General features: G+C 38.9%; 1 long non-coding RNA gene across 1 annotated transcript; it reads right to left on the bottom strand.

Annotated features, from left to right (window-relative positions):
- Window positions 1-2,052: 2,052 nt before the first annotated feature.
- Window positions 2,053-2,886, bottom strand: LOC121973386. The gene is made up of 3 exons (XR_006109568.1): window positions 2,705-2,886; window positions 2,559-2,625; window positions 2,053-2,105 (listed from the first exon to the last, which is right to left on the bottom strand). It is a non-coding gene; the product is annotated as an uncharacterized LOC121973386 (long non-coding RNA).
- Window positions 2,887-22,236: the final 19,350 nt, after the last annotated feature.

The raw sequence follows: 22,236 nt of genomic DNA, 5'->3' as shown, positions 1-22,236 counted from the left end.
TTCTCTTGGGGGCATTATCAACCTAGATCACTAGGACACAGTTTCCTTCTATAATCAACAACACACACTATAAGTGATATCATTTCCCAACTTATCGGGCTTATTGATTTATCGAACTAAATCTCACCCATTGATAAATTGAAGAAATAAATATCAAATATATGTGCTTGTTATTATATTAGGATTAAGAGCACACACTTCCATAATAACTGAGGTCTTTGTTCCTTTATGAAGTCAGTATAAAAGAAACGACCTCTAATGGTCCTACTCAATACACTCTTAGTGTACTAGTGTAATTATATAGTTAAGATAAACTAATTCCTAATTACACTACGACCTTCCAATGGTTTGTTCCTTTCCATCTTGGTCGTGAGCTACTATTTATAATTTATAAGGTACTGATAACATTATCTTCTGTATGTGACATCACATACTATGTTATCTACAATATAAATGTCACGCCCCAGAGGAGTCCCTATCCGAAAAAATTTCGACAGCATCTCCCCTGTACGGGTGACAATCTGAAGCATTACTATATACAAAATATACCTTAGCCATACTCTGCTGGAATATATATACAAAATATAAACAACATGACATGCAGTTTAATATACTCAGCCTACCCGGCTGGACAAAAATGAAATAAACACAACCACGCAGTTTATATCATCAGCCCACTCAGCAGGAACAAAATAAATAGAACCACGCAGTTTAATAAGCCTACACGGCTGTACGTAAACACACATTAGCGAAAGACATAAAGCGATACGAACGTAAAACTAACAATGCCACTAACAAAAATACCTGTCATCACAGACTTGACCCAAAATTCACATCGACTTATTGAAAAACCAAATACACAAAATCAATATACCACCCCAAACGATAACAAAACCAAAACAAAAACTATCATCGAGTGTGACGTAGGACCCAGGACTGGCAGCCGACATCTCTCCAAGCATCCATGACTCATCTATCTGTTACCTGGTGAAAGAAAACCATTTTGTGGGGTGATGAGTATTGGAACTCAACGGGTAAGGAAAGAGATAGTGCATGAACATAACATATAAGTAGAGAGTGTCAACAGTATACAGCCTCATAAGAAGAATAGCAGATACTACAATAGAACCAAAATAAATGCTCATACCTGAAACCATATCCTAGGCTAGGTATAGTAGGTCAGAACTGGTACTAATCTGCTACAGTACTGCTCATACTACAGAGGTAATAAGCAAGGTATATACAAATTTCAAATGATTAAACATCTACCATGAGAATATATCTCAACACAAGTAAGCATATCAGCATATGTGAAAACAGCAGTAAGTAAGCAATAACAACATATATAGACAGCAGTAGCCAAAGCAAATATAATAACAACAGCGTATGCACGGATGGTCACTCCCGCCCACCTCGCTGCATCATGACCCCTGTATGGTCGAGAGGCCGGGTCAGTGACAGACTGTACACCACTCCAGCTACCACTCACATGAGTTTCTAAGGGGACAGTTGCATAGTAGCTAACTAGCTACATCTGCGACGGGGTCCCTGCTGCTCGTAACTCCAGCTACCACTCTCCATGAGTGGCCGAGTGCGGCATGACAGGACAAGCGGCATCAACTCCAGCTACCACTCTCTTTAGTGGCCGAGGATGTGGCCCCTTTTTAACGACTCTCTCGACCGCAAGGGAGAATTGGTCGTTGACATGCATGCCATGACAGGATGCGAGCAATGCAACAGTCATCATATATATATATATATATATATATAAGCAGAAACAGGTATGCTACATGAAGCCAGCATGCTCAATATCATACATAAATAAACAATAGTCAAAGCATACAAATATGGTATATAGTATCTGCTACTGATCACGGACAATAACAAGAGACTGTATAGATATGGAAACGAATTTCTCAAAGATCGCGTGGGAGTATCAAGCGTAGGAAAAATAAGAGTGGAGTCAAGATAAACAGTCCTTATCCAAAATAATTCATGCACTAAGGTCAAAGTACTAAAAGAAAACAAAGCAAGAAGTACCCGCCTCAAAAGAAAATCGTATCAAACCAAATCCGATGTCGAGACGCTCATCTCGAATCAGAGTCCTGCAAATCATATATATTATACAATTTAGCTAACAGATAAGCAATAAGTGGCTAGACCTAAAGATCCAAACCCTCAGGAAAAAAAACCCTATTCACCATTTAATCTCGATTTATATAATCCATTTGATTGAGTTAGGTTTAACCCAACATTCCCAATTCATCGAATAAATCCAATAATCCTCAATCAAAATCAAACACTCTACGTATGATAATCAATTCAATGAGCCTATCGACAAACATACAATCATGATATTCAACTAATCCCAATTACGCAAACTATGAGAGATTTACTAACACAAAATCCACGTTTAACCTCATCAATCAACAAACTAAATCCAATATAGAAATGAAATTAAATTAACAACAATCCATTCCTAACTTAACCCCAAGTTAACCTAGCTACACATGAACAACCAATTATATAATGGATCAATCCTATCCAAACCAACTCACCCAAACTCGATCGTGGTATTGCTGGTGTTATTGGCCGGAGTAAGTGGTGATCGGCAAGGTGACAGTGCTGTCCAATTTAAAGAATCGAAGTCTAGATCATTAACCCAACAACAGAATATATAATCAGTAGATAACCTAATGTTTACCTCAAATCTGTGCCCATGGAATTAACTCCGACGAAGACTATCTCCCGGCAGCCAGGTAACCAACGATGGCAGACCCAAATCCGAAGCCTTGACCTGTGATCCTCCACCGGAGACAAGTAGAAGGTGGCGGCAGTGAATCAAGGCTAGGGCTCGGCCTTTCCTCTCTTGGCCGAGGTTCTGACCGTGTAGCCGACTAGTCAAGGAAGAAGGGCAATCACCGGGAAAATGACAGGGCATTCCCGCTCGGGTCGAGATTGTCGGCTGTGATGAAGACAAAGATGGAGTGCTCAGCTACTAGTGACCAGCTCCCTTGTGGCGCAGGCGTCAAGGACAACTAGGGCGCGGGGCAGAGAGGAATCGGGCTACAGCGGGGGGCTCAACGAAGAGGTGAGGTCGCGGCTGTGACTCGAAAGAGAAGGAGAGGCCGCTGTGGCTCGGTGGCTGGTGCTCGCGTGCGGAGGAGGAGATCGTTGGCTGAGGTGCAGGAGATCGAGAGAGGGAGAGGGAAGAGAGGTTGCGGCGGGGGTTTGGGGAAGATGGGTTTCGACGGATAAGGAAGCTAGGGCACAGGAGATGTTTTTATAACCTAGGGAAATTTTGATTAAACCCTAGATCTTTTCCTCAATCAACTCCCACCTCCGGGTATTTCCAAACAGGCTTTTTCCTAAGCCTATAAATGCATCCCCTTAATATACGTCATACGAGCTCCAATTAAATCCCAGAAAATTTCTAAAAATTCCGTTAAAATTATTATCCTATTTAACCTTATTATTTAATTATTATTTAGTTCGGTATTTTATATTCTCCCCCACTAATAAAAATTTGATCCCCAAATTTACTACTCAACTCGGGGATCCTCATCCAAGGATAACAACCAAACAAGATACTCTTATACCATTCAATCCAAGTATCCATGAACAAATCTCCAATCGTAAGATATGACTCTGTGGGTTATGAGGTCATCATGCTTCCGCTACTCCACACTACTTTCTAGCTAACCGTAGTTAAGTCAACTACTTCAGAAATCCATAATCCGCTATCAATAGATCCTCCAAATACTCAAGTATCCACCCTACAAAAGTTCTAATCCAAAATCCAAGGGTCAATCAACCGTAAGATCATCGAAATCAGATCATCAACTACAAATCACCAAATCCATAACCATCACACAAGTGCTACTCCTTATGTTTCTATCCACCTCAAATACCAAACAATAAATCCTCAAGTCATATATCTACTAATAAAGTATCTGAAAATAAGATATTACCACATTTAGATGTTGTGTAAGAGGATATCCACCCGTAAATCATCAAGAATCAACATATCACAACATATGATCTAACCAATGACTGACACAACACAATTCATACATGGCACAAACAACTAGTCAAGTAACAATAAATATGTACAATGACATTATACAAACATACCTCCTATAGCTTAGAGATGTCCTGCTGCTTCCTGGTCCCACAACTCGAGAGTCACATCGAGGGATCAACTTACAAAGGGAAAACAAAACAATCAAAACATCGAAAATCATAAATCGAAACAAGATTGAAATTTCAAAACACAAAACACAGCATTTGACTCGAACCATGCTCTGATACCATAAAATTGGTATCATATTAACTCAAAAATACTGAACACGAAAAACAAATCGCACAATCTGAGACACATAAATAGGCTTCGCAACCTGAGCTCTGATACCATAAAATTGGTATCAGATTAACTCGAAAATCTTGAACACGAAAAACAAATCATAAAATTTGAAACATAAAAATAGGCTTCGTAACTTGGCTCTGATACCATTAAACTGGTATCATATTAACTCAAAAATAATCATAAATTGAAACAAGATCAAAATGGCTCTAATACCATAAAATTGGTATCAGATTAACTCAAAAATAATCCTAAATCGAAACAAGATCGAAACTGCTCTGATACCACTAAATTGGTATCAGATTAACTTGAAAATCCATAATACGAAAAACAAATCACAAAATTTGAAACACAAAAATAGGCTTCGCAACTTGGCTCTGATACCATAAAATTATCACGCCCTAGAGGAGTCCCTGTCCGAAAAAATTTTGACAGCATCTCCCCTGTACGGGTGACAATCAAAAGCATTACTACATATAAAATATACCTCAGCCACACTCGGCTGAAATATATATACAAAATATAAACAACATGACACGCAGTTTAATATACTCAGCTTACCCGGCTGGACAAAAATGAAATAAACACAACCACATAGTTTATATCATCAGCCCACTCGACTGGAACAAAATAAATACAACCACGCAGTTTAATAAGTCTATACGGCTGTACGTAAATACACAGCAGAGGAAGACATAAAACGATACGAACATAAAACTAACAACGACACTAACAAAAATACCTGTCATCACAGACTTGACCCAAAATTCACATCGACTTATTGAAAAACAAAATACACAAAATCAATATACCACACCAAACAATAACAAAACCAAAACAAAAACTATCCTCGAGTGTGACGTAGGACCCAGGACTGGCAGCCGACATCTCTCCAAGCATCCATGACTCATCTATCTGTTACCTGGCGAAATAAAACCATTTTGTGGGGTGATGAATATTGGAACTCAGCGGGTAAGGAAAGAGATAGTGCATGAACATAACATATAAGTAGAGAGTGTCAACAGTATACAGCCTCATAAGAACAATAGCAGATACTACAATAGAACCTTATTAACCTAAAAATTCCGTTAAAATTATTAGCCTATTTACCCTTATTATTTAATTATTATTTAGTTCGGTATTTTACAATAAATTAATTGAACAACTACAAATAAATGTAGATAAATTTGACCAAATGTGATTCTTTATTCAAAATAAATGTCTACAAAAGCTTAGGCTTTTAGTATATACTCTAACAGTAAATGTTTAGGTTATAGGTTGAATAAATGAATATGTCACTACTATATGTTTAATTCATGATTCATGGTTTTTGTGAGTAGGAAAGGATCTTACTAAGCCTATGTGCTTATAGTTTAATTTCCTTTGTACTGCAGAGAAGGGAAAAGAATGGATAAACTAAAGGGAGCAGCAGGAAGGCCAAAGATGTGCGTGGAAGTGGCATGGTGGATGAAGATCTGTCTTGTGTGTCAAAAATTATATATGTTTTAAAATATGCATGTGACTATTCTATGTTTTCTACCTTAGATTTTGATGGTTGCTACAATATAATAACTTGAACATGTTTAACCTGTTTGGATACTTATGTTCCCACTTGTTCACATGCTACTTTCTAAGTCAAGTTATATGCATGAATGCTAGCATGTTCACATGATATGTTGAAAGGATTAGCAAGTTAGCATGTTTAATAGGTTGCATGACTACCCTGTTTACATGTCTAGTTAAAAATGCTACTATGATAGTATGATCATGTAGTTCTCCATGCCATGTCATGTTAACATGTTTATATAAGTATGATGATATGATGATATTATTAAAAATTTAAATTACTTCCACTACCATGATTTTATATTTATGCATGTATGTATGTTGTAAGTAACCCCGTCCTTCCTAAGGTAGTAGTGGAGGGGCGGGCGTTACACTAAACTTGTACCTTTCTCTCCCCCTTTGATCACAACAACAATGGGGTAAAAATAAGAGAATATGATATTTATTAAAAAATTATTTAGCAAATTCTTAAGTTAGAAAAATGTCTGAGCAAAATGAGTTTTTAGAATTTTCCAAAAAAAATATTTCTAACTGCAAAGTCTACATGGAAGATCTTAAGAAGAAGAGAAGTGAGACTTCCAGTTCAGGTATATATGTTATAGAAGTCAATCTATCTATTTCTTCATCATGGGTATTAGATACCGGATGTGCTTCTCACATTTGTACTAATGTGTAGACACTGAGAAATAGCAGGGCATTGACGAAGGACGAGGTGGACCTACGAGTAGGCAATGGAGCACGGGTTGCTACTGTTGCTATAGGAACTTATTCTCTATCTCTGCCCTCTGGGCTTGTACTAGAATTGGATGATTATTGTTATGTGCCTGCTTTGACTAAGATCATTATATCAGTTTCTTGTTTAGACAAGAAAGGCTTTTCATTTATAATAAAGAACAACTGTCGTTCAGTTTATTTAAATGATATGTTCTATTGTAGTGCACCTCTGATGAATGGACTCGACATTCTAGACCTTGAAAACCCTATCTATAACATAAGTACCAAGAGGTTCAAGTCAAATGACATGAACCAAACCTATATCTGGCACTGTCGCTTAGGTCATATAAATGACAAATGCTTATCCCAGCTCCATAAGGATGGTTTGTTGGACTCATTTGATTTTGAATCATATGAGACATGCGAGTCATGCCTTCTAGGTAAGATGACCAAGACTCCCTTTAGTGGACACAGTGAGAGAGCGACTTGTTGGAGTGTATACTGAAAGCCTAAGCTTTGTAAACATTCATTATGAATAAAGAATCAAATTTGGTCAAATTGTCTACATTTAGTTGTAGTTGTTCAATTAATTTATACTGTAGATAACATAGTATGTGGTGTCACATGCAGAAGATGATGTTGTCAGTACCTTATAAATTATAAACAGTAGCTCATGACCAAAATGGAAAGGAACAAACAATTAGAAGGTCATAGTGTAATTATGTATCAGTTTATCTTGACTGTATAATTACACTAGTACACTTAGAGTGTATTGAGTAGGACCATTTGAGGTCGTTTCTTTTATACTGACTTTATAAAGAAACAAAGACCTCGGTTATTATGGAAGTGTGTGCTCTTAATCCTGATATAATAACAAGCACATATATTTGATATTTATTTCTTTAATTTATCAATGGGTGAGATTTAGTTCGATGAATCAATAAACTCGATAAGTTGGGAAATGGTATCACTTATAGTTTGTGTTGTTGATTATAGAAGGAAACTGTGTCCTAGAGATACTAGGTTGATACTGTCCCCAAGAGGAGCTCATAAGGATTGTCATGTTAAACCCTGCAGGTGGACTTAGTCCGACATGACCATAAGGTTGAGTGGTACTACTCTTGGACTTAGATATTAATTAAATGAGTTGTCAGTAACTCACTTAATTAGTAGACATTCGATATCTTAAACACAGGGAGACTAACATGCTCATAATAAGAAGGAGCCCAAAAATGTAATTTGGGATTTGTGCGGTAGTTCAATAATAGTTCTCTAGTGGAATGAATTATTATTATAAAATTAAGTTGTGTGTTCGGGGCGAACACGGGATGCTTAATTTTATCGGGAGATCAAAACCAATTTCTCCTCTCGGTCCCTATCGTAGCCTCTTATTTATAGAGTACTATACCCACCTATACCCACCTTCTATACCCACCAATAGGGGGCCGGCCAAGCTAGCTTGGGAACCAAGCTAGGGCCGGCCTAGGTATAAGATTGGGTGGCCGGCCCTAGCTTGAACCCAAGCTAGTGGGGCTGGCCAATTTAAATTAAAAAAGAAATTTAATTTTAATTTTTATTATGTGGAAGATATAATTTATTAAAGAGAATTAAAATTAAAATATCTCTCTTGTAAAAGATCTACAAAAGATTAAAGAAAAAGATTAGATCTCTTTCCTTATTTGTAGATTGGTGAGATATTTTATTTTCTCTTTAAAAATTATTCACATGTTGTAAAATTAAAATTATAGAAATTTCCTTTTTCTCAACCATGAAGAGATTTGAAGAGAAATTTTATTTTTTAAAATTTCCGGAAACAAATTAGGAAGTTTTAATTGTTGATTGAAACTTGTCCAATTTTGTTTTCATTGATGTGGCCGGCCACTTGAATTTAATTGGGGAAATTTTATTTTATTTTTCTCAATTAAATCATGTCAAGGAAATTAAGGAAATTTTATTGTAATTAAATTTCCTAATTTGCCTAGGCCAAGGAATATAAAAGAAGGGATGAGGGTGCCTTCAAAAGACACAACCTCTATTATTTTCTCTCCCTCTTTTCCTTGGTGTTGTGGCTGGCCATCATCTTCTCCCTCTCTTCCTCTTGTGGTGGCCGAATACTTCATCCCTCTTGGAGTTCTCGTGGTGGCCGGATACTACTTGGAGAAGAAGAAGAAGAATGAGAGAAAGCTTGCATCTCTTGAAGCTTGGTTGGTGTTTTGTTCTTCATCCTTGGTAAAGCTTCTTTGTGGCCGAACCTAGCTAGGAGGAGAAGAAGGTGGTTGGTGGTTTCTCATCTTGGAAGATCGTTGCCCACACAACGTCCGAGGTTAGAAGAGGAATACGGTAGAAGATCAAGAGGTTATTTTTCTACAAGGTATAACTAGTAATTTTTCTTTCCGCATCATACTAGTTATTTATGGAAATAATACCAAATACAAGAGGCTTACGTTCTAGTATTTCGAATATGTTTTTCGAAGTTGTGTTCTTTTGTTTTATTTTTTCCTTGTGATTTGATTGTTCTTTTTGGTTAACCTAAAGTTATTTTAGGAAATTAAATATTAGCTTTCTATAAAAGGTTTTGTCTAGTCGGTGGTGGTTGCTCCCATATCCAAGAAGGCCATGTGCCTCGCCACGTCAGTACTGGGAACCGATTATGGAAATTAATATTTAATGGAATTAATAACTTAAGGTGATTTGGGTCGAACGTGTTAAGTTCCGCAGGAGACCCAAGTCAAAACCTAAAAGAACGAATAGATTAAGTTTTGGATCAAACGTGTTAAGTTCCGCAGGCGATCCAAAATTTAATTTAAAAGAACACATGGTAGCTAGGAAAAGGTTCAGACCTTTGTACAAATTTTTGTACAGTGGAACCTCTAGGTTTTTCGAGTAGCAACCAACACGCCTGACTTGTTAGGTCTTATACATAGTGATGTATGTGGCCCTTTCAATGTCACGGCTAGAGGTGGTTATAGGTACTTCATTACATTTATTGATGACTTTAGTAGATATGGTTATGTGTACCTGATGACACATAAGTCAGAATCCTTTGAAAAGTTTAAAGAATTCAAGAATGAAGTACAAAATCAGCTTGGCAAGAGTATTAAGATACTTCGATCAGATCGAGGTGGAGAATACCTTAGCTATGAGTTTCGTGACTATCTAGCTGAGTGTGGGATCCTATCCCAACTCACTCCTCCTGGAACACCACAGTGGAATGGTGTATCTGAAAGGAGGAATCATACCTTATTAGATATGGTACGGTCTATGATGAGTGACACAGATCTTCCTATGTATCTTTGGGGCTATGCTCTAGACACAGCAGCCTTCATTCTCAACCGAGTTCCATCTAATGCTGTAATAAAGACACCATATAGGATATGGACTGGAGGAGATGCCCAGGTGTCTTTTATGAGGATTTGGGGTTGTGAGGCTTACGTTCGACGTCAAGTCTCGGACAAATTGGGACCCAAATCCGATAAGTGCTGTTTTATTAGATATTCCAAGGAAACGAAGGGATATTACTTCTACATTCCCAGTCAACACAAGATAGTTGTGGCTAAGACTAGGGTTGTAAGGACCCACGAGCGAAATTAAAGAGTTTACTTACGAAAGTGTCTAAGGTCACACAAGCGCTAATTACGAGATCGAATTATAAAGATTCCTATGAATTTTAGGAATGTTTTGGGAATTAAAATAAAAACCGAACAACACATGGTAGGGGATGGAACGATTAAGGTAGATGGAAACAAATGGTACACAATTAAGCTAGGAACTAATTAAATATGATTATCCTAGGTTAGGCTAGATAATTTAGGTATAAAAGGGAAAAACTTATGCTACCGTGCACTATAGCCCAAAACGCTGACTCCTTCGATCGGCGATCTCTTCCTCTCGTCCAAACTCGTTGGCTGCGACGGAGCATCGCACCAAGCTCTAAGCTCCGGCCAAGCGAAGCACCACGCCTCCGACCCTGGGGACACCATGATCGGGCAAATCTCATCGGCGACGAGGTAACGCTTGGCGTGGGCTTTCGACGGAAGCACAAGGAAAGGCAAGTACATGTCTATTTGAGGAGGTGAGATCCATACGGTAGAGGATAGGAGCTTAGGTGAGCCTGATAGTATGCTTCGATGTTGTTTTGGTTGAAGGGAGTGTGATTTAGGGTTTTCTGTGGTATTATGGTTTCGCCTCGTGAATTTTCCTGCTTCTGCTAGGTTGGGAATTGACGCGATTTCAGGTTTCCTTGTGTTCTTGCTCTGTATTGGGATTTCCTTCGAGATTTCGTAGTAGATTTCGAAGTTTGTGACTGGGAATGGTCTGGTTTGGCTTTGTCTTGATGATTTGGTCAAGTTCTTGGCAGTCTCTGTAAGGATTCGTCACGATGAAGATCTGAGATCAGTAGGATAGGAAACAAGTAGCTAGACAAGTTGATATTCTCAATCGTAGGGTTAGATTGGTGGATGGAGTTGCGCATCAGCTTTCCCTATGGTGTTTATGTCCCGGCTTGAGGTTTCTGCGAGAATCTGGTTTTCGAATTGGGTTTTCTCAATGTTTTGCTTTGATACGTGATTGGAATGAGTTTCGAATGGTTACTTCTTGTTAATTTGATCTTGGTGTCCAGTCTTTGGTAGCCCTGAGTAGCTGCCATGATGTTGAACATGTTCTTTTGTGCATTTGGAAGCTTTGGGAAGGATCATTTGGGTTCCGGTAGGGTTGTTAATGATCTAGCTACATTCCGTTAGGTTTCTGTGAGCATTGTTTGAAGCTGGGATTCAATGTGGATTTGCCTCTTAAGATTATTCGGTTTCTTTGCTGAGGTTTTCGATTTCTGTTTTGGTTGCCATTGTCTAGATGTTGTACATTTATGTTCGGTAAAGATTGGAAGAATTGAGAAGGTTATGGAATTTCTTGTGTTGTAGTGCTGTACTTAAGCAGCTGTAGTTTGTCTTGTTGAAGTGTTGATCCAAGTACTGGTGTCGAGTCTCTTGTCTTGACCGAATGACATCTGTTGTTTGAGTTGTTGAACCGATTCAATTGGGTTGGTATTGGTTTCCTCTTCGTTGTCATAATAGAGATGGGTGGTCCTTCTTTCAATAAAGTGCTTATCCTCCAAGTAGCTGAAGTTTACTCATGTTAACTGAATTCGGGTAGTTGGGATCCTACTTTGGTTCTTTATCTATTCCTATATGCTGTAGGAGTTTAATTCCATCTCGGGCTCTATTATGTGAGTAAGCTTTTAGTTGTTTTCCTTGGCTGCAGGAGATGTAGAAATATGGAACAATTAGAAATATAGCCTATCTTCTATTATGCACCAACAGATTTCATATCCACTAAGTATCCTATGCCATATATGTATGAAGTTAGTGGAAGGTTCGGACAGTATGCTAGATATTCTATATCATTTGATAGTTATAGATCTATAACATGAAGCAGTATCTAATTGTTGTATTTATACTGTTGATATTCCGTGAGTTAACTTTATGTAGTTTTGGATTCAGTGGAGTAAATTTCATGTGGGTTGAAACTTAGTACAGTGCTGTAGGACTGTAATTTTAATTTATCTTTTCACCATGATGCACATTTTTGTTAGATTCTTCTAGTAAGGCTAACTGAACAAAAGATGAATTTTCATGGTTGATTACTCTTTTTGAGGATGCATGATTTCATTGTTTTCTTAAATATGAAAATGGTTATAGAAAGAATGCAATAGAAAGACATGTTCAACTGATACAGAATAATGAGGACAGTTTATCTTTTCCTTTCTTATGTAGCTAATAGGATGAGTATGAGCATATGTGGTAGCAGTACGGGATGGGTGACCCGGGATGAGCTCCGGGGAGGGCCCATCCAAACTTGACTGATACTGGAATTTATGTTAGCTTCGGCTATATGACTGGATGCATGTTCTCTACGAGGTACCTCTAGGTTCATGGGACTGTTGACTGGCTCTAAATGTGGTTACCGGATATGTGACATATTCACCTTAATAGCTACGTAGGATCACTGTTGCATGTTATATCTTTCTTATGTCGTACTTGGTTGTGCTATGTTTTCTTTAAAAGGTTACTAGTTGCTATTTCTACTACCTTATGGATATCATCATACTCATATTGGTATGTACTTGTTGGGTCGTAGACTCACCCCATTTATATTACAGGTGAGGATGACTTCCAGGATATGCCGAAAGGCCCACGGACAGAGTAGACGAGGAGGCGAGATGGACGCATGGTACTGTCCGTTGTCCGGGAGTGCGGAGCGTACTGGATGTCCTGCGAGAGTTATTTTCATTTCTTGTCCTTCGGGTGGGGGTGTTTGAGGAGTTTATGTTCGTAACGATAAACGTATGTTGATACGGTCATGTCCATGGGTTATGACAATTTCTCTGTTAGTACTGCATTACGATCATTCAAATAATAGTTGATGGGAGAGATAAAAAAAAAAAAAAACTGGGGATGTTTCAAGGATAGTTCTAGAAAGGGATTTTGTTTCTAGAAAGACTAGTGGGAGTACGTTCGATCTTGAAGAATTTCAAGATGTGAACCATAGCACTGAAGCCTCGATGGAAGTTGAACTAGAACCACAAAGTGTTGTGGATGATGTTGTTCCACAAGGAGTTAAGGAACAACAACCAGTTCAAGTAGACCTACCTCTTCGCAGGTCTGATAGGGTGCGTCGTCAGCCTGAGAGATATTCATTTCTCTTGTCTGACCATGATGACGTTGTGCTCATTCAGGATGAGCCTACCTCCTATCAGGAAGCTGTGATGAGACCAGATTTCGAGAAATGGCTAGAGGCCATGAGATCAGAGATGGAATCCATGTACACTAACCAAGTATGGACTTTGGTTGATCCACCTGAAGGGGTCAAACCCATTGAGTGTAAATGGGTCTTTAAGAGAAAGACTGACATGGATGGACTTATTTATAAGGGTCGCTTGGTTGCTAAAGGTTTCAAGCAAATTCATGGTATTGAATATGATGAAACCTTTTCTCCAGTAGCGATGTTTAAATCCATTCGGATCTTGCTTGCTATTGCAGCATACCACGATTATGAGATCTGGCAGATGGATGTCAAAACCATGTTTCTGAATGGAAACCTACTCGAGGATGTGTACATGACACAACCTGAGGGTTTTGTAGATCCACAGCATACTAGTAGAGTATGCAAGCTGTATAGGTCCATTTATGGACTAAAGTAAGCTTCTCGGAGCTGGAATCTTCGATTCGATGATGCAATCAAACAGTTTGGTTTCATCAAGAATGAAGATGAACCTTGTGTCTACAAGAAGGTTGTAGGGGACACAGTTGTCTTCCTCATATTGTATGTGGATGACATACTACTTATTGGGAAAGACATCCCTTTGCTACAGTCTGTCAAGACTTGGCTAGGGACATGTTTCTCAATGAAGGACTTAGGTGAAACATCCCGCATTCTAGGGATACAGATCTATAGAGATAGATCTAAGAGATTGCTTGGCCTAAGTCAGAGTACATATATTGACAAGGTACTCCTTCGGTTTGCCATGCAGAACTCCAAGAAGGAATTTCTGCCGTTGTCACATGGCGTGAGTCTTTCGAAGACTCAAGGTCCCTCTTCTAGAGAGGAGAGAGACCGTATGGATCAGATCCCTTATGCTTCAGCCATAGGATCTATCATGTACGCCATGCTATGTACTCATCTTGATGTCTCGTATGCTTTGAGCATGGTGAGCAAATACCAATCAGATCCAGGTGAAAGTCACTGGATAGCAGTCAAGAATATTCTTAAGTACTTGAGAAGGACTAAAGAATATTTCTTGATATATGGAGTGATGACGAGCTAGCTGTAAAGGGTTACAGTAATGCTAGCTTACAAACTGACCAGGATGATTTTCGATCACAGTCTGGGTTCGTGTTTTGCATAAATGGTGGTGCTGTGAGCTGGAAGAGTTCGAAGCAGGACACAATCACTGATTTTACAACAGAGGTCGAGTATATTGCTGCATTAGAAGCAGCAAAGGAGGCAGTTTGGATCCGCAAGTTCATTACTGAACTTGGGGTGGTTCCTAGCATAGCTGATCCCATAAAGCTCTTTTGTGACAACAATGGAGGAATAGCACAGGCTAAGGAACCTCACTCACACCAGCGAACCAAACACATACTACGACGCTTCCATCTTATTCGAGAGATTATCGATAGAGGAGATGTGAAGATTTGCAGAGTACCCACTGAGGTTAATATCGCAGATCCCTTGACCAAGGCTTTGGCACAGAGAAAGTCTGATGGTCACACTAGGTCATTAGGCCTTAGAGCCTATACTGATTGGCACTAGTGCTAGTGGGAGATTTTTAGTTAGAGCCCTAGAGCCAATCGTTTGATGATTATTGTATGGGCTCATTGTATCATATTCTTATGTATATATAAAGACATTTGTTTATGGTTATTATGCTTACTTGTATTGGTGCCAAATAACTAAGTATAATAGCGTCTTTGAGTAGAAGGTTCTTACCTATATCAATCGATTGATTGAATCGATAGTGAGATGATATAGGGAACACTACTCTTAATCATTCCTAGTCAAGTATTAACATTTAGGGACAATGTTAATGTGACGAGACTAGCATGTAGGTCAACTCGATGACTTGATCTCACAAGTCATGGATGTAGAGATATCAAGTTGACACATGGGTATGTATTAGAGAATGTATATTGAATGACCCGCCATGAGAAAGTATCATGGATCATTATATGACTGTCATATACTTTCTCATGTGGCTATTAGTATGACTATTAGTAATTGGATCTGAAGTCACCATGGTTCCCTACATAAGGAGTTGCATACATTGACTTCGTACGTCACCCGTAACTGGGTGGACTATAAAGGCGATTACTAGGTATGTAAAAAATTATGCGGAATGGATGTGAGTGATGTAGATGGGATCTATCCGTCCTATATGACGGGAGAGACATCGATATTCTTGATAGAGTGAGACCACTAAGTGCATGACCATGCCCAAATGAGTCAATATGAGATGTTGAGCTCATTTGATTAAGTGAGTCTACTTGGGATTCAAGATTTAGATTGATTAGAGGATGACACGGTCTATTCCTCACATTGATCAATCTAGATGTCAAGGATAGAAGGACACTTGTCATATATTGTGAAGAGTCAAGATTAGTAGTCACAAGGTGATGTTGGATCTCAACATTCTTATAACTTGGGTAGTAATAATGTGTTGCTTGATACCGCTCATTACTTATGCTTCTAAATGGGTTTAGGAGCATTGCCAATGTTATAAGAACCTATAGGGTCACACACAAAAGGCAATAAGATGGATATTAGGTTCATTTGATGAACCTAAAGGATTAGGTCCATGTGATGAACCAAATTGGATTAAGAGTAATCTAAATTAGGCTAATTAAGTTAGACTCAATTTGGTTCATGTGTTAGATGAGTCTAATTTGGACTTAGACTCATTGAGTCAATTTAATTCAATGAATAGAGATTCATTAAATTAAAATTGACTTGAACCAATGGTTAGATTTGATCAACCATGGAAGAGAAGTGGTCAAGTTTGACTTGATTTGAGAGGAAGATGAAGAGTCAAGTTTGACTTGACCATTTGCCACATCATTGGTGAGTTGGCAAAGAGGGGACCCATGATGATGATCCACATCATCATGATTGCTTAAGTGGGATGTCACCTCATGGGAGTTACCAAGGTTTGTGACTCTTGGTATTCCATAGAGGTTAATAACCTCTTAATGTGGCCGGCCACAATTGATTCAAGAGAGGAGTTTTTCATTTTGTGTGTAACTCTCATCTTCTTCCTCAAGATCTCTTCTCTCCCTCTCTTCCTCCATTCCTGAGAGCCACAAAAGGTGATAGCACACTCTAGTGTCTTTTCTCCATCTCCTTGTTCGTGTGGATACACATAGAGGAGTGTCTACTTTGACATTCTCGAGATCCGACATCATTTGGACGACGGGATTAAGTGAAGGGCATCGCTTCAAAGGGATACCTTCTGATCTTGTAAATCTAATGTAGATCTAGGAGTAGAGAAACTCGTACATGAATTTTAAACTTTGCACGGATTTGGTGGCATGTGATTCGGGGTTTCTGCAACGCAAAATGGCGGTTTTTGCGGCCCGAAAATCCCTGCAAATTGTTAGTTAGAGCCCTAGAGCCAATCATTTGATAATTGTTGTATGGACTCGTTGTATCATATTCTTATGTATATAAGGCATTTGTTTATGGTTATTATGCTTACTTGTATTGGTGCCAAATAACTAAGTATAATAGCGTCCTTGAGTAGAAGGTTCTTACCTATATCAATCGATTGGTTGAATCGATAGTGAGATGATATAGAGAACACTACTTTTAATCATTCCTAGTCAAGTATTAACATTCAGGGACAATGTTAATGCGACGAGACTAGCATGTAGGTCAACTCGATGACTTGATCTCACAAGTCATGGATATAGAGATATCAAGTTGACACATGAGTATGCATTGGAGAATGTATACTGAATGACCCGCCATGAGAAAGTATCATGGATCGTTATATGAGTGTCATATACTTTCTCATGTGGCTATTAGTATGACTATTAGTCCTTGGACTTGAAATCACCATGGTTCCCAACATAAGGAGTTGCATACTTTGGCTTCGTCAAACGTCACCCGTAACTGGGTGGACTATAAAGGCAATTTCTGGGTATGTAAAAAATTATGCGGAGGGATGTGAGTAATGTATATGGATCTATCCCTCCTATATGACGGGAGAGACATTGATATTCTTGATAGAGTGAGACCACTATGTGCATGGCCATGCCCAAATGAGTCGATATGAGATGTTGAGCTCATTTGATTAAGTGAGTCTACTTGGGATTCAAGATTTAAATTGATTAGAGGATGACACGGTCTATGCCTCACATTGATCAATCTAGATGTCAAGGATAGAAGGACACTTGTCATATATTGTGAAGAGTCACAATTAGTAGTCACAAGGTGATGTTGGATCTCAACATTCTTATAACTTGGGTAGTAATGATGTGTTGCTAGATACCGCTCATTACTTATGCTTCTAAATGGGTTTAGGAGCATTGTAAATGTTATAAGAACCTATAGGGTCACACACAAAGGGTAATTAGATGGAGATTAGGTTCATTTGATTAACCTAAAGGATTAGGTCCATGTGATGAACCAAATTGGATTAAGAGTAATCCAAATTAGGCTAGTTGAGTTGGACTCAATTTGGTTCATGTGTTAGATGAGTCTAATTTGGACTTACACTCATTGAGTCAATTTAATTCAATGAATAGAGATTCATTAAATTAAAATTGACTTGAACCAATGGTTAGATTTGATCAACCATGGGAGAGAAGTGGTCAAGTTTGACTTGACTTGAGAGGAAGATGAAGAGTCAAGTTTGAATTGACTATTTGCCACCTCATTGGTGAGTTGGCAAAGAGTGGACCAATGATGATGCTCCACATCATCATGGTTGCTTAAGTGGGAAGCCACCTCATGGGAGTTACCAAGAGTTGTGACTCTTGGTATTCCATGGAGGTTATTAACCTCTTAATGTGGTCGGCCACAATTGATTCAATAGAGGAGTTTTCATTTTGTGTGTAACTCTCATCTTCTTCCTCAAGCTCTCTTCTCTCCCTCTCTTCCTCCATTGACAAGAGTCACAAAGGGTGCTAGCACACTCTAGTGTCTTTTCTCCATCTCCTTGTTAGTGTGGATACACATAGAGGAATGTCTACTTTGACATTATCGAGATCCGGCATCATTTGGACGGGCGGGATTAAGCGAAGGGCATCGCTTGAAAGGTATACCTTCTGATCTTGTAGATCTAATATATATCTAGGAGTAGAGAAACTTGTACATGAATTTTAAACTTCACACGGATCCAGTGACATGGGATTCGGGGTTTTCACAATGCAAAAAGGCAGTTTTTGCGGCCCGAAAATCCCTACAGTGGTATCAGAGCCACGTGCGAAGTGCGTACGTGTTTATTTTTTGTTTTTTTTAAAAACTTTCAGTTCTGTAACTTTCTGTGAATTTCCTAATTTTATGTGTTTTATGGATAATTTTCTCGTAGAAGCGAAGCAACAAATGTTTCGACACTTGTAGGCTTCGACTACCGAGAAAATCTTTCCGAAACGGCAATGTTTCGCCCAATTCATTTTGGGACAGCAGACTAAGACACTGTAGGATAGCTTAGGAACACTCACAATGGTTATATCATGGGTAGGGGTGCTGCCCTTATCCCCGCAAGGGGCTTCGTTCCGCGAGTGTGCCTGAAAATCGCTAAACAGGACTTCAGGGAATTTTTTACTCATAAAATTGTAAAAATTGGGGAAAATTTACAAAAATTTATAGAAATTACATAATTTAGAATTATGTATCATTTTAGGATGGTCATGGCCCAAAGTCCCCAGTTTGATTGAAAAAATTGTGTTGTAATTTATATTATGGCCTGTGTGCCATTTTCTGTGATGTGTGTGTTGTATTTGATACGCGGCCTGCGCGTCGTGCCTTTCCTATTTTATTTCCTATTGTAAAATAGTTTAGACTAGAATGTAACTCGAGTTTCACCTTTATAATGTACAAAATTAAGCGGTGGAAGGTCCACTTGAGACGGAGTTACGAGGAGGGTGCGAGCAACACAAGGTGGTCACCGGAAGGAGCTTGAAAAGCTGTTGACCTTAGGTTGACCATCCGATCTTCTCATTGGCTTGAGAAGATTGTAGTAGGGCCATGACTAATCACAAAAAAAGTTTAATTAATTACTTGTGTGTGTATATGTGATGCATGCTAGATTAGTAATTAATTAGTGCCTTAACGATTAGATTAGATCTAAGTCGCGCACATGATGCACCTCCACGATTAGATTAGATCTAAATCGAGTATATGATACACATCGACGATTAGATTAGATCTCAATCGTGCCAACTCGAAATGCCTACCATGCCGTGATACTCATCACTACCTCGATCACATGTTGTTGTTGAATCTGCCAAAGCAGAGCAACGCATATTATCTTGGTAGGGTACGGAGGGACAATCTTGGTCCCGCCTATCAACGCATGGGTGAGTACAACTCAATTAGATTGAGTAACTAGTTAACTCAATTGGATCGAGTTTAACTATAGGCATTTTCCAATGGTTGGTAGATAGGTCAAAATCACATTTATATTAACTCTTGGGCGATTTAGCCAAAGCTAACTCAAGTTTTAATATATATGCGGATCTTAATCCTATAAACAAGAGTTGCATAGAGATGTAATTGGTAATTAGTTACCTACCGATCATACTAAGTCTTGGGCAATTTAGCCAAAGCTAACTCAAGGCGTAGTATGATGTGGATCTTGTCTCACTTGAATTATAGAATTCAGTGGGAGCATCATTTAATTAAAGGCCTAATTAGATGATTAATTAGAATATGATATTTATTTTTCTACATTTTTCTATTGTAGATTACCATGTCGTCAAACACGAACTCCTCCCTGCGTTCTGTCCTCGATAAGGACAAGCTCAATGGAGCTAACTTCCTGGGCTGGTACAGGAACCTGAGAATAGTTCTCACACAGGAACGAAAACTGTATGTCCTGGAGCAGCCCATTCCTGAGGCACCTCCTGCCACTACCATGCGAGCTGATCGAGATGCTTACAAGAAGCATCATGATGATGCATTTGATGTATCATGTCTTATGCTCGCGACCATGAACTCTGAGCTTTAGAAGCAACACGAGTTGATGAGCGCTTATGATATGGTTGAACATCTTCGTCAACTATATCAAGGACAAGCGAGGCACGAGAGATTTGAGATCTCTAAGGCACTGTTTCAGTGCAAGATGGGACTCCTATAGGCCCCTATGTACTCAAAATGATTGGGTACATAGAAAACCTACAGAGGCTGGGATTCCCACTTGGCCAAGAGCTGGCCACTGACCTGATCTTGCAATCCTTGCCTGATAGCTATAGTTAATTTGTTCTAAATTACAACATGAACAAAATTGACAAGTCATTGCCTGAGCTTCTGAGTATGTTGAGAACTACTGAGATCAACCTTAAGAAGGTTAAGCCCAACTCCATTTTGATGGTGTAAAAGGGCAAAGGCAAGGGCAAGCCAAAAGGTAAGGGAAAGTCCCAAGCCAAAGGCAAAGACAAGGCACTAAAACCCAAAGGAGGGGTCGCCAAGGATGCTACCTACTTCCACTGCGGTTAGACTCGGCACTGGAAGAGGAACTGCAAAGTCTACCTGGAAGATCTTAAGAAGAAGAGAAGTGAGACTTCCACTTTAGGTATATATGTTATAGAAGTCAATCTATCTATTTCTTCATCATGGGTATTAGATACTGGATGTGCTTCTCACATTTGTACTAATGTGCAGACACTGAGAAATAGCAGGGCATTGACGAAGGGCGAGGTGGACCTACAAGTAGGCAATGGAGCACGAGTTGCTGCTGTTGCTGTAGGATCTTATTCTCTATCTCTGCCCTCTAGGCTTGTACTAGAATTAGATGATTGCTATTATGTGCCTTCTTTGACTAAGAACATTATATCAGTTTCTTGTTTAGACAAGAAAGGCTTTTCATTTATAATAAAGAACAAATGTCGTTCAGTTTATTTAAATGATATGTTCAATTGTAGTGCACTTCTGATGAACGGACTCTACATTCTAGACCTTGAAAACCCTATCTATAACATAAGTACCAAGAGGTTCAAGTCAAATGACATGAACCAAACCTATATCTGGCACTGTCACTTAGGTCATATAAATGACAAACGCTTATCCCAGCTCCATAAGAATGGTTTGCTGGACTCATTTGATTTTGAATCATATGAGACATGCGAGTCATGACTTCTAGGTAAGATGACCAAGACTCCCTTTAGTGGACACAGTGAGAGAGCGACTGACTTGCTAGGTCTTATACATAGTGATGTATATGGCCCTTTCAATGTCACGGCTAGAGGTGGTTATAGATACTTCATTACATTTACTGATGACTTCAGTAGATATGGTTATGTGTACCTGATGACACATAAGTCAAAATCCTTTGAAAAGTTCAAAGAATTCAAGAATGAAGTACAAAACCAGCTTGGCAAGAGTATTATGATACTTCGATCAGATCGAGGTGGAGGATACCTTAGCCATGAGTTTCGTGACTATCTAGCTGAGTGTGGGATCCTATCCCAACTCACTCCTCCTGGAACACCACAGTGGAATGGTGTATCTGAAAGGAGGAATCGTACCTTATTAGATATGGTACGATCTATGATGAGTCACACAGATCTTCCTATGTATCTTTGGGGCTATGCTCTAGACACAACAGTCTTCATTCTCAACCAAGTTCCATGTAAGGCTGTAATAAAGACACCATATAGGATATGAATTGGGATAGATGCCTAGGTGTCTTTTATGAGGATTTGGGGTTGTGAGGCTTACGTTCGATGTCAAGTCTCGGACAAATTGGGATCCAAATCCGATAAGTGTTATTTTATTAGAAATTTCAAGGAAACGAAGGAATATTACTTCTACATTCCTAGTCAACACAAGATAGTTGTGGCTAAGACTAGGGTATTTCTAGAAAGGGATTCTGTTTCTAG

The sequence above is a fragment of the Zingiber officinale genome, chromosome 4A, assembly GCF_018446385.1.
Source record: "Zingiber officinale cultivar Zhangliang chromosome 4A, Zo_v1.1, whole genome shotgun sequence".
In the NCBI taxonomy this organism is placed as follows: domain Eukaryota; kingdom Viridiplantae; phylum Streptophyta; class Magnoliopsida; order Zingiberales; family Zingiberaceae; genus Zingiber; species Zingiber officinale.
Note: the sequence above shows the minus strand (reverse complement) of the source record. Positions and strands in the feature narration are given on the sequence as shown.